The sequence below is a fragment of the Bombus fervidus genome, chromosome 3 (genome assembly GCF_041682495.2).
Source record: "Bombus fervidus isolate BK054 chromosome 3, iyBomFerv1, whole genome shotgun sequence".
NCBI lineage: Eukaryota > Metazoa > Arthropoda > Insecta > Hymenoptera > Apidae > Bombus > Bombus fervidus.
The window spans coordinates 18,263,104-18,279,605 of NC_091519.1; the positions used below are offsets into that span (position 1 = coordinate 18,263,104).

Sequence of the window (16,502 nt, forward strand, 5' to 3'; positions counted from 1 at the left end):
AACGGCCGCTTACGAAGGAAATAGATGCCGAGTACCACGTCGACGTGACTTAATAAACCTCTCTAAACCAATGGGAATAATCATGAAAGCAATTTGTCTTCTGGATTCCAGAGGAATCGATCGTCGAGTAGCTAATTTTGGTTAATCGGACACTACCATTGGACGTGTTTTAAATAAAAAAAAAAAAAGCATGAACCGTTAGCACGTGTGCTACCGCAGGTTTCAGTGGCGAGGTATTGGTACGCGGTTGTAAATTAACTCTAAAGGGAGTCGAACACCTGCGCAGATCCATGCATAAACGTTACGTTGATAAGATCGAAGGTTCATCTTCGCGAACGTACCAACGCGCCAGGGTAATTCAGCTGTTTCTTTCTTTACGATTTCGGTTGTTCTTTATTTCCTTTTAATTTCCATATATTACGAGGCGAAACGTCAAGGCACGCTCGGCTATGCTCGTACTCGTGCAACGCGTCGAGTCCTCGAATTAAGGAAAAATTATAAATCGAGGCCAGCTATTCGATTATCTTAATGAAAATACTTTCACATTTCCATGTGGGAAGCAATATTACCGCGACTTGTCCAGCGATCAGAAGAATTGCCGCGCATTAACAGGGACACGAACACCGTGCGCGAACCGGCCTTTTTGCGATAGAGTGGAAGATTACATTCCCGTAGACGTGGAAAGTAAGGTTTGCCTGTGCGCCTGCTACAATGTCGTGGAAATCAACGAAAACTTTACGAATCGAAGATTGCCACGGTATGACACCACGATGGCAGCGTGGAATTTTACGTGGACGACAGGTAAAGACGTGATTTCACCGAGACGAGAGAGCAACACGGCATCGGAGTCCCCGCGCATGATGTAATATAGCGATGGTAAGATCAAAAGTTCGCATCGACGTAGATACGAACGCGCGCGGTGCCGGGTCGTCGTCTGTAATAGATAGAAAGATTACGTTTGCGATTGGCACCGGGGATAACATTTTCTCCTCGCGGCGAGTGGGATTAGTGCAAAATTACAGAGGCCAGAGTAGTAGAAACGTGCTCGGAGATCGCGCGAACGTTTCCTACGCGGGATCGTTTTGTGCCCGGACCATGCTGCGTATAATATAACGAACGCACACCTTGGCGGAACGTATCGATGCTTATCTACCTCGGATCGAATGGTCGATGATTCGGGACGCATCTTGATGTTGTTTTTAACGCGTTCCAATCGGGCTCGAGTACGATAAAGATCGAAAACGTCGTACGTTACTTTCGTTTATCGTTCGATCTGGGACACGTCGTTGTTACGCACTGAATTTCGTGATATTGTTTTGCGATTTTAATTTACGCGATATTGGTACGCGCTGTCCGACCATCTTCCTACCAGCGAAAATTTAATTAAGTAACGTCGCGATAAGTGATAATCGTCGAGCGGTGTTTGAGAGCCCCTGGCTACAGATGTCTCCGCCTAATTAGGCGGGCACACGGCCGGAATTATACCTTTCGGACCAACTGAAATGAAACACAATTCATTATCTTGGCCTCGTACCTTTAAGCTCGTTGCCACGCGGAATGCGCTCGTGCCCTACAGGACAAATCTCCTTTCTCAGCCTCTACCGCTAAGCATAATTGGACGTTAGACAACCGGCGTACGGTGCAGCTGTGCAGATGGTACCCAAAGGAAAATTGAAATCTCTAATTGCCACCCTCGCGTTTTTCACTCCTTTATGTTTCTCGTGGTTCCGTTTTAATCGCGCGTCTCTGGACTCTGTTCCCTTTGTCGATGTCTCGAGTCTGCGGTATACTTTGTCTTTGGATGTCTTCCTTTTTCGAGATAGATACTTTGTTCGTGTCATCGACGAAAGTTCGCGCAACGCTTACGTACAAGCGATCACCGTCTCCCAAACAATTCCCAAGTTACAACTTTAGGTATTCTCGATGCCCGTTAAGTACCGTTTACACGGAGCGGACTGACCGCTCGGGATTTGGTTCTCAGCGGCGCCAAGTCTAGACTCTCTAGAACCGTAAGTCATGAAACGTCCGAGCTGTTCGTGTAATTCAGCGAGTTATCACAAAAGGCAAGTACAAAATCAGGGGTGTATACGCTAAGGTAGAACGATTTACCCCACAATACTCGCGGGCAGCTGGGACTGCCCGTTGCTGAGGGGTAAAGGCCATTAAAGAGGTTTGTCCCGAGACCGTTGTTTACGCGGCGGAAGTGGACTATAATCAGACCGTGGTGCACAAAACCACAAGGCAACGATATTACTGTCATTTGAACGGACTCTCCCTTCGGCTCGACGAGTCCTCCCTCGCACCGAGTACAGGGGAACCTAAGAGACCTGGAAATTAAATGGCTCGGATTGTTCCGTCGTTATTAAGGGCAAAGGAGAACGCGTAATTTACCACCGATCGCGCTTGACTCGTGGAAAAAGCTGTTTGTGTGATCGCGAACGATCGTGTCGTTGGACGGTCCTACGAAACGCTCCTGCCCGATCATCGAGGCCCTTATTATCAATCTCGAACGAGCTTCGGCCACTTTTTGATACGGCCACGGATATACGAATCGGCGAAAATTAAGTGTCTCTCTGCGGACCGCTCTTCGCGATTACGGGGTAATATCGTTTTGCCCAATGGTAATGACATATTTGGAGGAGGAATGGTTCTGCCGTTCGTGGCCGCTGCTTCGTGCACTTGGACAAAAATCCTGTTCCAAACGTTTCCAGATTATCGATGTCTTATTTTTTACTTTCTACCAAGCAGAAGGAAAAAAGAAAAAAAAAAAAATAAAAGAAATAACAGCAGAGTAACGACAAATCGTGGCGAAACCGACTTTGCCATTACTTTAATCGGGGCCGCATTTTGTCCACGAAAACTGCGTTCGCTGCAGTGATTGCACACGATTTCACAGAGCATTCAATTGGAAATCGTGATCAGTCACCGACTATACTTTCGTTATTATTATTATTATTATTATTGGATCGTTACTAACTCGACCGGTCTCAACGTCGTTTTCACAAACTGAAACGAGTCGCCGAAAATTAAACGTTTCCTGCAATCGTTACGAAAGGCATTTTTAGAGCAATCGACGGTAACGATATCGGAGAGGGACGGGAGAGGGCGGGGGAAATATCGGACCACGTTCTGTCTCACAGGGCCCTGTTGTTACCAGGAACGGAATGGATCGTCCAATTACGAACGATGTCATTCGGATGGGAATATACTTTCTAACGGCGACCTATATCTCGAATCGTGATCAATCAATTACAGACGATTCTACGATAAAAGGCAACGCGTTGGTTCTCAGTGGAGTACCTGCGTCTCGTCGAGTACGAAATCGGTCGAGTCAACGATACGGTAATTATCGAGGAGAAAACTCGGATGTCTGGCGAGTAAAAGTATACTCGGTTTCAAACGACGAACAAGACGAGTCATACTTACTTCACCTCCCGTAAATCTCGACAAACTAACCAACGCGTCTCGTTGGGATGACATCTTCCTCGTCGATCGGTAATAATACGCGTTACACCGTGAACGATGTCTTTACGGTGGTTCTTACTCTCGGTGCGACTTAATTTATCGTTTTATGGTCCTTTCGGGGGCTGCGAGTCGACCGTAGCGCTGCTGGAGAACCCCATCGTAGTCGGATGGGCCGAGCCAGCCAGCCAGCCAGCCAGAAAAGAGAGAAAAGAGTGAGAACGCGAAAACGAGAGAGGAAGCGGGACCCGGGCCGAGAAATAGCGGGGGTGAAGGGTACGAAGGTACGAAAAGAGACGAAGGGAAAAAGTGGGAGGAGGATGGAGAGGAAGAAAGACAAATGAACCGCGAAACAAAAGGGCATCGGCGCGATAGATGGAGTGGGGTTTGGCCAGTCGACTAGAGAGGGTAAACGAAGAAGGGATGAGGGGGCAGCTAGGAGGCGTGGCACATGCGGTATTAAGCAACCGCGCCACCGCATTGTAAAAGGCAAAGTGTTATTGTTGCGACCGCCGACCGACCGACTTGAAGCTCGACTTAATTGGATTTAAAAATTGTTTGCGCACCTACCAGCGAGACACAGTGTTGTTTTGCCGACAGAGGACGTAGTAGTAGTAGTAGTAGTTGTTGTTGTTGTTGTAGGCGGATCTTTACTCGCTTCTCTTTGCTACCCTGTTCCTGTCAAGAATTCGAGAGGCCAAGGAAACAGAGGACTGATTTTATCGCGTCTAAAGTAGCCATTGTGAAACTGGCAGAGGCACTTTTAGAATACTATCATCGGTAGCACAAAGTTTTTCAAGTATAACGATGGCTGGTATTATCATCATCTTTCGGATTACCCGGTGCCACTAATCGTATTTCCTTGTTGCGTTATCGATGGTTGCTGGCAACAGCTATTTTCCCTTCGAACATCCAAGAGAATCGGTCGAACGTGTTACGTAGAGTTCTCCCCGGGTTTTTTCAGTTCGCCCCTAACGCGCTTCCCTCCGCGATGGGATATAAATTATGCGCGTAACCGCGCGTTAAGTTCAACTTTATTTTGCACCGGATGCGAGTAACAGGAACTTTCGACTCGGAGCCACTCGGCCACGATACGGAATAATGAAAGAGCCGAACGAGAGAGGGAGGGGGAGAAGAAACGAGACGCTTCTTCGTGGAGTCCATTCAAAAAGGTGAGAAGGTGTATTCGTACGGTGTGTAATTAGAGTTATTACTTTAACAAGCCTGTTACCAAAGGAAAAGAACGAAGTGTAAGAGCCGCGGGGGCGCCGAAGGGGTTGAGGGAGAAGCGAAGAGAGGAAGGGGAAGGTGGTGAGAGGGGGCGAGGTACTGGTCGAGCCATTGTTACCGGCTAATGCTGGCCTTCTTTGCATCATAAAGGCAATGTGCAGACCTGGCCTTTTATGCAGGCGACCGTACAGCAGGATAGCGCACCCATACCACCACCTCGTTGCTTCTCTACGGGCACGCACACGCGTGTAATGCACGCGAGAACCGCACGTACGCGGGCGGTGGCCCGTGCTACTTGCCTTCACGGTCCGCTATCTGTATGCTAACTTATCGGAGTCAATTAATTTCACTTAGGACCAGCTGCTTTGGCCGGCTTGTTAAGTGAGCATCGACCGGGACAAGGATGTGTCTTTGTCGATCGCGTCGTAAACCACGCGGTTCACCACGTTGCATTTCGATCTGGAAACCGCGCGAACGCGCGTCTGTACGGTCCCTTAAGAAATCGATCGTTCGATAGTTAGGAAAAGAGGATTTCGCATCGCGTGTTTAACGAACGCGAGATACCTTTCGTTATCGCGTCCCTTAATCGATATCAGGAACAAAGGTCGTTCCTCTTGCCTGACTTACTCGAGTAATGGCAGCGAGTTCTAATTAATCGCGGCCGTTAATTCAATTAGACCCCGACAGCGGCTTATCTCGGTGTCCTCAACGCGGATCGGAAATTCACACTATTGACTTTGCGAATTAACGGCGGCCATTAATTTCTAACTGCAACGGGTACGTTAACGCGGTGCATAATTCAGCGCTTGCTAATTAAAATCCACGGAAAGAAGCGATCAAGGTACGTTAAGTGGAACATCGTTCCCTTTAGAACACGACAGTAATTAATTTAATGATCCGAGGAGACGCGTTCTTGAGAAGGAGCGAGTTTCAACGTCCTCATGCGCGTCGTCGTTTCATCGCGCGCTCACGAGCTTACGCAGTACTTATTGTAGGTTCACGAGGCGAACGATCGCGCGCGCGCTCTCTCAAGTTTCTGCAAAAAGGGAACGCGGAACGGAGGTAAGAATTGTCGTAACGTCCCGTGAAATAAGACCGTTCCCATAACGTGCTACTCGGGTGCAATGGGCCGGATAAATTGTCAATGTGTTTCGCAGAGGAATTTCGTGACGCTTCATTAGGCGAAACCATGGTCGCGCCGCTGCCTCGGTGACAAGTTTGACAAATTATTCCGCAGCGGTCTGTGCAGCTTGCGACGTCCTTTAGCTCGGTTGAAAACCCGTCGGAAGGTCCTTCAAAGGATCAACCTTCCGCGTTAACATCGGACAACGAACGAAGCCGGTACTTTTGGAAGAAAGTAATTTTGTCGGGGGCAAGCGGTGAAAATGTTGGTCGCCTGGGAGAATTGCGCGACGATCGCCACGCAATAACCAGTAGAAGAGATAACCGAGAGAAGTTGGACGACGCCACGGTGACAAAAAAATACGGAGAAAAAGGAGAAATCGGATAACGCTAATAGTTCGCAAAAGATTTGGCTTTAAGAGCTGGCAGGATCGGGATCGCCGGGAGCTCGATCCAACAGCAAATTCGTAATTCACAGTTTCGTCGGAGCTCGTTTATAAGAGGCGTCGGGGGCACCGGAGTCGGTTTTGGATTGGCTGCGAGAAAGTTTTTGTCCTGTTATTTTTGTAATTAAAATTAACAACCGGCACGCTGCCAAATTGTCTTCTTAGTACGGTCTCCTCCCCATCGGTATCCCCGTGTCGTTTCTCGCCGATCTCCCTTGGCAGTGCAACTGCTTTGAGCAAAGAAAAGGACGGCGATGCCTGGCATCATCAATACGTGTCATCGTGTTATACGCTTATCTTTATACGTATATACGCGTATTATATAACGCGCACACGATGCAGCATTTAGCGTACAACGGCGTGCCACTATTATTTCGCGAATTAATCATATTTTTTGCCGCGCACGGACGACAGAGTCTCTGATGTTCTCTATGCAGATTTCTATTAAACTTTATTTCTTCTATTCGGTGTTTCGCCTTACTCGATGCAACAGGAAATGTTTGTCCCGGATCGGATGCCCGGGAGTGACATCCGTCATACACACAGGCCAGAGCGAACAATTTCCTCTGCCGCCAGTAAAATTCGAGAATCACGACGATCCTTGATTTTTCGCGTTTCCCCCTTTCCTTCGCGCCACCCCTTCCTTCCTTCCTTCGTCGTTATCGAAGATATGTATCCGGCGGCGAGAAAAGAAAAAGGAAAGGTCAGAAAAGAGGCGAGTAGTAGTTAAAAGATGGCAGTGCCACCATCATCAATATGTGTCACGGAACATGTACTGCTCTCGATATATATAACGCGCACAGCCGCACATCGTTGCACACGGACGAGCAAGTATTTACTACGGGACCGCCTTAATTATCTCTCGCCCTCTCTTTTGGCGCGGCCACTCAGTGTACGACGACGTTGCCCGTGCTTTTCTGATATCTGCCGCGATCGGTCTGTTCGTTCTAACGACCGGACACATCGTATAAACTCGAGCCGCTCGTCTCTCGTCTCTCGAACCTCGACCGTGTAAAAGACTATCCACGTGTGTTCGAGAGGAACCAATATAACCAGCTGCCGTGCATCTCCTTTTCCCCCGAGCTGCGTTATCGTCCGAGAAGAGAAGACGACTCCTTCGTCGATAGGCGCACGATCGAGTCGAGCGCTCCTCGATTTCTCGACCTGAAAAAGGTTGCGGTCATCCTCTGTGCAGATGGTACGCTCGAACAGATCACAACGATCCGATCCGTTGCTTTAATTAAATCGATAGTTGTCGCGTTACGAATTTATCGCGTCACCGCAGCCTTCAACGAAAACGTGCAACGACGGTGATGCTAATTGCGAGACCACGAGGGTGGGGTAATATTCTATTTCCTTCTTTCCTTCTTTCTTTCTTTCCACTAATTACATTGCCTGCTGTACGATATCGGACCTTGCTTGACCTCAAGAAACGTTTCTGCTTGGCAACTTTTTTTTCGATCACGAAGATCGCGAACCTTCCATGGCCAAACTTTGTACGAGAGAGAGAGAGAGAGAGCTATGGTGCACGGTGATGCCGGCTAAAAATGATCCAATTTTCAAGATAGATTCCTTAAGAGCAGCGAACACCGGTCAAAGAGAGTCGTATTAGAGACGGTATTCGGTAGTCGAGCGTAGCGGCGGCCTCGATCCTCGTGGATCGTTGAAATGATTCCACTTATCCGCTACGGGGAGTCCCCGAAGAATCCAATGCCGGTACAAAAGCCGGTGGAAGCGAACTCGATCGCCGCAGGACGCCCAGCTACCGAAGATATTTCATTTACCGGACAAAAACTGCCCCTCTTCCCTGCCTTCCGCTTGCCGTTGCCTCGGTTCGTTGCGAGGACGAGCGGTCTAAGGGAGGAATTCGAATTAATATTCGGCGCTGACGTATGAAATTACAGGCAGCCTTGTCTGCCGTTCCTGTCATCGTCGTTCTCGTTGTTGCTGCTGCTCTCTTGCCGTCTTGACGCCTCTTGCCGTCCCGCCAGGAAACAAATGAGCGACGATCATCCTGTCCACTCGAGACACAATGGGAAACGACCAAGTCCGCTGAAACCGTCTCGGATGCGCTGCCACGCCGCGCCGTCACGACATCCTACATATTGGATAACCTACTGTTCTTTAAAAGTGCGCGCTCAATTTGGCTACCGATTTTGGTATAATGAAGATCATTTTGCTCCGGTTGCCGAGTCATTGTTGTTCGGTTATTTGGTCCACCTTGAACACACGGTCGATGGAAAAGTCGAATGCCTTTCGGTCTTGCCTTTAACACCTAGCCTTCGTGAATAACATTTTGTCACGGCTCGGATAGGGGTTCGACTGTGCGAACCGTCTTCGTTCGCGTCCAAAGAGGAAGTTTCGTTTAGCGAGATGAGATTTCTTTCGTCGTGTGCGTCCGTTTCGTCACTGCGTATCTTAACAAATTATTTATCGACGAAAGTGAAACACGCGAATTTTTCACAGATTACGCGGATAAAATAACAGCAGGAGAGAACAGATACCCACGAATAATATTCTAGCTAATAGACTAAATTTACTCTACATTTACCGAAAGTATTTTTTCTCGTGAAATTTCTTGTCGTTGCATGCGCTATTCTTTCAGTGGCTACTTAAGGAAACATTAGTTATTGTAATCTGTAACACCATCTCACGTGTAAAAAATTTAAAAAATTACACGTAATTTGTTCTCACATTCTAATCTTCGATCTGAAAGATTTAAACTAAAGCTAAAATACAAAGTGGAGTTCGTTACAAATACGTACAACCTGATTCTGTCAAAGCGAAATTATTACGAAACGGTAGGGGGGGGGGGACGAAAATTCGAAAAAGCGTGATTGCGTGCACGCCTTTTCCGTGCATCGGTTCGCGAACAGGGCAACGATCTTCCGGAATCGAAATACGAAGCAAAAGAAGACTTCTCACCTGTTGGCCCCATTGTCCGCGAGATAATTTGGTTAAAGTAACTAATCGTTCGCTCTCTTCAGTCCCGCCGCTTATATACTCGATGCCGAACCGCGGCCCCTTTTGTCGTAATTAATAGTCCTCCCCGCAAGACCCTACTGCTTCTTCTCTAAATGATTCTTCATCCATCATCGTGCGCCCGACTTTTGAACCTTCGCCTTTCGATTTCCCAGAAATCGTTTCCCACCGGCGATTGCTCGCCTCGCTCCTAATATCGCGAACTGCGATTCAAAATCCCATACCGAATAACGTCAGCGAATAAATCGACAACAGATCGAACAGGAAATCAATTTCCTCGATTTCATGAAACAACAAACGCGCCGATCGTTTCTTTTTTTTTCTTTTCCTTTCTTTTTTTTTTCGACATCGGAGGATCTCGACTATTTCTCGCTTTGTGATAGCTATGGTTTTCGTTCGGCTGTCTTTTCGGTCTTTCATCGTCGGTGCCCCAGAAATCGTTTCGGTGGATAATATCACGATCTTGAATTCGTTTGCCGAGTCATCTCTTAAGATGATAGTAATTGTTCGTTAATTTGGAAGGAAAGGAATCCGTTTCCATTTTGCGTTTCGAGGGAATGTTAGCTCGCTGGGTAGAAGAAAAAATTAGCTACGTTCCGTGGCAGCTGTGGCGGCTTTTAAGCGACACACCTGCTAATTTCTTCAAATGCCCCGATGGAACTGACCCGCGAGTAATCTTTTTTTTTTTTTTTTCTGAAAAAGAAAGCATCGCTCGAAAGGGACCTTGGAAAAAATACAAAGGCGAGAAGTTGGAAGCTCGCGGTAAAACGTTTCGCCTCGCGGGGCATCGAAGAAAGGAAGAACGATCGTGGATCACATTGTCGAACAGTCTAAAATTTAGTTGAAAGCGAAGGTGAAGAGGAAGAGGCAAGAGAAAGCGTATGATGCACGCGCAAGGGGGGCTGAAAATATGGCAGTGATTTAAACTAACAGCAATCGCGACATCCGCAGGAAAGCAGCCAGGTAAACAATCCGTGTTCTCAGCGGTTCTCGCTAAATTCCACCTGCCGCGTCACTTTCCCCTTGCATGGCGTAAATTTATCGGGCCCGCCTCTACTCAAGGCAACGAAATTCCCTGAAACGATGCTCCGTGCCGAATCCAGAACCGTTTCGTTCGTATCGTGCAATACTCGATACGTTAACCGAAATTACGTATTTCCAACTAACGAGGGAATCAACTTCTCGGTAACGAGGGAATGTTCGGCCGAAAAAGGAAAAAAATACCAACGTTCATAAAGCAGTCGCGGGCAAAAGTCGTAAATTCCTGGCAACGTATTTTATAAATGATTTACGAAACTCGTATGCAAATGTTTCCGCGCGCTAAAACGATAAGTTACAAAAATGTTGATAGTTGAAATATATCGTCGATTGGTAAATCTGATTCCCGCTTCCTCCTTTCTCCTCTTCACCTCTGTTTCACCCGTTCGTCCTTTCTCTCTTCCTCTTGTTCCTCTCGCGATCGCGCTCGCTCTTTCTGGCTTTCGACACCGCGCTTTCCCTCTCGTCCCTTCGGCCCGTAGTCGCGCGCACACGCGAGAGTGCGACTGCACATGCAATCGCATCTCGATGACTGTACCTGCCGGTGATTTAACGACTTGTCACCCACTTTATCAATTTACCGCCGCTGGAGACCTCGGGTTTACGCACGTAAACTGGGCATCCAGCGTGTACTTATAGTTTCTACCCACCGCGCGCAGTGTATCGGTTTAAGTAATGATTCTGTCGTCGTGCTGACTGCCGAACGGTTGCCAGGGACATTACTCACCTATAATCTGGAATCGAACTCGCCGGTTATCACGTGAAATTTCTTTACGTCCGCATATTAATCAACGCTGATTCCGAGTATTTATTGTCGTCCCTCTTGATATCTCTCTCTCTTTCTGTCTTTCTCTCTATACTTTTCTTTTTATCGTTCGACTTTATCATGTCCCGAGAAACAATTAGTCGTGACACGGGAAAACTCTCGAACGAGAATCCTGTAAGACAATATTTCCTCCCGATGCAGCGTGCAACACACGAGCACCGTTGGTTCGAAAAATACGTTACAAGAAACGAAAAACGTGGATGTTATATCTTCGGAGGAGCGTTTCAACCGACGAGCAGGACGGGCCCAAAAATGGTCGGGATCGAGGAGGAAGATAAGGCTGGACGGTGTCCCTCGTGTTTTCGGAGTTTGCTTGGTAATTGTCCGGGCCATATGCTCGGCCGAAGCTCGCCCACCGAAACGATGCTCGGTGCTCGACGATGCTCAGGCTTCGGGTCTCGATTACGCGTAGCCTCTCCTCTTAATTACAATATTTAAATTCTCGCGGCCATGTGTTTCTCCGAAGGTTTCCCGGGCTTTATCTCGGACACGGCGATGCGTCTATTTCAGCCACAGGACGGCTGTTCGCGTGGGCACACGCTTTCACGCACGCAATTTGCAAGGGTTACGCGGAGAAAACTGTTGGCTAAACATTCGACGGTTATCGCGATCGGACGACGATAATTCATTACCTTAATACGGCCACATCAGATACAGCGTGTAAGTGGCCGCTCGGAAGAGAACGAGCTGCGTTTCGATAATTTTACGAGCGCCCAATGAATTATTCTTTTTTTTTTTTTTTTTTTTTCGCTACATACGATACTAACGATAATCGTCGAAAACCGCGTTCAACGTAAAGTCCTACGTGACCGTTGGGTTATACAATTACGATGGACACGTTTTAACGAATTAATAAACAATACACGGATCGTAGTTGGAGCCTATTTACGTTGTAAAATTAAAGTTGGGACGCAGAGTCAATTTTGGCGAAGTTTTATGTAACGTGTTTATGTACGTTTTGCATAGAAAATTAATACAGTTGTATTATATAACACGATTATACTTGTCGGTGGCCAGTATGACATAATTCGATAGATTTGACGATAAGGAAACTCACGGAGAAATTATTAAACGATTCGCCGAGAAATTATACTTTATTACGCTCTTATCTCCATTCGGCGAACGATATTTGCATATTCTCGTTAAGTCAATGGGAAGGAACGAGCTTTTTCTCGAGGGGTTAATAAAGGCAGGTAACTGGGGTGACATTAGAGTATCGCGGTAGAATCGTCGAATTGGCTGGACGATGATTTGTCGTCGAATGGGTAACGATGCAAGCGACAAATCTCACTCGTCTGGCACATTGACGAGCGCCGATAATATACGATACTCGATAATGACAAGCTACCATCGATTATATCGTTTTCACTCCTCGTACACCTGCACGCGTCACGTTATCGTTTCGAAACAGGCGCGCAATTAAAGGATTCGATTAACGATAAACATCTCGTTCCGCGGATCTTACTTTTACGTTTTGTAATTTATCGTATCCTTAATGATGAATTATAGCGAGACATAGTTTCACTCTTGACTGTGAAATATGTCGTTCGATTAAATTTTATTTACAGCATCGGGACGAAACGAACGGCTAAAAGCATTCTAAGTGTTTTAATAGAAATTTACGATGCGGACGTGCCGCGGTATTATTTAAATACGCGGCACTTTGACCTCGATACGACCACCGATAGGTACAAAATAGAGTGGAGACACGGCAAACGTTCGGTCGACGAATTTCATTTGAGCAGAATGGCACGGTTTGCGACCAATTTACCGCCCCGTGTTCGATATTATTCCCAATTTTCGCCAACATGCTGGAAATAGAAGGCGAGGCTGGTTGATTTTTCGAACAGGCGTGCGTTTACGCGAGTAAGTGGTTGCCACGATTACGCCTGGTGATCCCTCGCTTTTTTCTCCCTCCTCGCTGGTTCGTCCTGTCACGTTGACTCGACCAACTGGTTTCGTCTTAATCTTGTTCGACGAATCTGCGTGACGTCGAGAAAGGAAGATCGTTAACACGTTGCCGAGAGGAATTTCGCGCCACTACTTGCCCATATTTCGACGTTTCGGCGATCCGTTATTCGCCGTGCAAATCGTTGCTGATCGCCACGTTTCTCGCGTCTCTTGTCGACGAATCGACGTTATTGCCGTTTCTTCGAAGTATCACGATCACCGAATCTTTCGCTTTTCTACAAGCTGTTTACGAAACGCGGGAGCAACGGTCTCTGGTCGGAGATTCTTCGTAGAAATTATTACGCCTACGTTGCGCGACGTATTCGTTATACCGGCGAAAGAAGCACCGAAGCTGCAAGATCTGGAAATAATGAAACTTGCCTGCCAATTTGTTAACTGTTTAACGTACCCTCGTAAAATCTGGTATAAATTATGGTTGATCGTCATCGCTCCATACTGATTTTACACTCGAGCTCGCCCCGAGGTTGCGCGAGAGGAATTCATTGGTTATTCTTCAATTAATTACGCCAGGCCGCGCGTACCCTCGAGGTTTCCGCGGCTATGCACCCGATCTACATGCAATAAAGTTTATAAGTATTTCCCTGTTAAGCCTCCCCAATTACCACTGATTTCCTCGTAAAACGGAATCCGCAATAAATAATTTCGTGACGAGGCGATTAAAATACATTGTGCTTGAGGCCGGCTGAACATCCACTTTACACGAGACCGCTTAAAAGGGCATAAGCTTCCGTGCTCGCCTTTCCGAAGTTTAACCGAGGGCATAATGCGTGCTCTTAGCGCTCGCGCGCGCGCGCGCGCGCGTCAGCGTACGAGCACTCGCGCGAGCACACGCATCGTCCAACAGATAAAACCGGCGTGAGCGAGATGGACGTCGAGGGAGAACACGAGGCGGAAGGTAGAGAAACAAAGAGGGAGAAGGGAGGCCGGAAGTGGGAGCAATTAACGATATAAGTGGTTCGCTGGTCTCGGAACGAGATAACATCGGCTAACTCGAGTCTAGCTCCTTTTCTCGAGACCATTCGATGGGAAGATAGTAAGCTCGAAAGAAGCAGGTGCCTTTTGGACACATTATACGCTGTTATTCACCTCGATCTACCTTTTTTCCCTTACTCTTTTCTCTCTGCCCTTCTCTTTCTTCTCCTTCTTCTTCTTCTTCTTCTCCTTCTTCGTCGTCGTCGTCGTCGTCGTCGTCGTCGTCGTATCTTTCCCTCTGCTACCTCTGCGATCGCGCGTTCCCCCTCGATCGCCGCGTAATACGAGCGGAACCTTTTGTGCCGTGTTCGATCCGTTCGCGATTTGCCGATGTCGTCGAAATAACTTTATTTACCGCTAACCGCGATAATCGATCGGCGACCGGTTATTTGCATTTTATTAAATGCCCACCGGTTAATCGCCTTCCGCCTCACTTGTCTTGTGTTTCCAGGCGACGCGTTATTAATATTAAGTAGACGTCGCGTCTCGACGTTCTGGGTAAGCCAGAGGCCAGCGTACGTACATATTGTCAGCGCTAAGATAGCGGGACGATAATCCATTAATCTTGCCCCGACGCCTCGTATCTATATCTCTTTTTATCTCTTTAACTCTTTATTTTGTCCAATTTGTCGATCGATAAACTGTAATTTCAGTTGCACGGTGCGTATTTGTTACGACACCGATACACATCGTACCGCAGCAAAACGTGGAAAAGCAGACGGATGGTAGAGATGGTAGTGACGTTCGGATCTGTCGAAAAGACAGAGCTAGACTGTAAATGAAGGATCGAGAGAGAACAGGATGCGGGGGCAGTATACGGTTGTACTTTTGTTCCGGTGATTCTCTTTTGTCGCCCGTTTCAGGATGCAGAAGCCCGGCAAAAGCTCGATTTGACCGTGGGTTAACCACATCCTCTCGCCAGTCCCTTCTTCCCTTCTTCTTCTTCTTCTTCGGTTTCCATCAGGCAGAGTGTACCTTCGCGAAACGAACCGCGTGGAACCTTCACGCGAAAAAATGAAACTGTGATTTCCTACCGCTTTCAGCTAATAAGCGCATCCGTTCTCGGCCACGGTCTGCAATTATGCAAACCGCGCGCGCGCGCACTGCGCTTTCTTAAAACATTTTACGAGGCACACGTTCGGTGCGCGATATTTAACAGTGTGTTGCATTCAAGCCCTGTCCCACGGAAGTGACGCTCGTTCCGCCGGCAAGCCTTCCATAGAAAGTATTATAAAAGGAGAGGAAAAAAAGAAGAGAATAAATATCTCACTTTCCTCGTCCACGCGGTTTCTATCCTTTCACCGAAAGATCGTTAACACCCTATCCATGACGAAATCTTTGCCTCGTCGATGCGTTTCCTGTCAACTGCCACTCTCTGTGAAACCGAGCAACGATCGTTCTAAGCGCGACGTGATTGCGCTTTCTCAGCCGATCCAATAATATTCGTAGCGATCTTTTCGCGTTAACGAACACGCGTTCTACGCTTCGTAAACATAAGTAAGAAACGTTTACGTGATCTGTGGTTTACGTTTAAGGTATGTTTTACGGGGAAAGGAAACCAAAAGGGAACCGTTGGGAAAAATCGTTGACGCGGCTGCAGTGGGCCACCGCTAATGGGATCCAAATTAATTTCACGTAATTGGGGATACACGAGAATGCGCGTCGTCCTGACTACCCGTTTTACCCTAATAGGAATAAAATAAGCCCTTATGCAGCAGTTAGCGCTCGAGCTCGCTCCTACATAATTGCAGCGTCGGTTGACCAACGCCGGAAATAAGCAAACGCGATTAAGCCTCGAGCACGCTGTCACGCTTCTCGGGTTTTACCTTCGACGACTAAGGCCCTAGCAAATTACACACCGTGGCACGGTCGGACTGCCGAAAATTCGCTCGGTAATGGAGACGAGACAGCCAGCGTCGTAATAGTCTTTACGCTCGAAATTCTTTCACGCGAATCGCGAATAAAACTTTGTCCATCCAATCTCATTCTAGATACTATTCTGTATACGATATAGTGTTCTAAAAAAAAAAAAAAAGAGAAAAAAAAACAAAAAAGAAAAAAGAAAGAAAGAAAAAAATAGAACTCGACACCCTCACGAAGAATACGAAGGTATCGTGTACAATTTGTAAAGTTTCGTACGACTGGGTTACGTTATTTAACTATCGCGATTATCGACACGTCGTTGGGTCGTTTGCTTGTTTAGCCGTAAGATGCGAAACGCGATCAAACAATTTACGTAAGTGCGTATGCAAATGGGAATGCAAATAAGCGAGCAGGAGGTGGACGCGATCTCTGTGTAGGCATTAACCCGATAGTAAACGTCTTGAAATATTCATCGTCGCGTGAAAAATTGCTCGAAGGGCTCAAGTCTTTCGTTTAAAGGCGAATCTGCTGTGCGCGCGTTACCCGCGTGGGAAGAAGCGATCGATAGACGAATCCCGAAGGATTGCAAC

The 16,502-nt window shown here is 47.3% G+C and overlaps 1 protein-coding gene across 1 annotated transcript in view; it reads left to right on the top strand.

The window, feature by feature from the left end:
- Nucleotides 1-16,502, top strand: part of LOC139998402 (phosrestin-2) — a 174,983-nt gene that overhangs the window by 11,684 nt on the left and 146,797 nt on the right. The gene's annotated exons all lie outside the window — the stretch shown is intronic.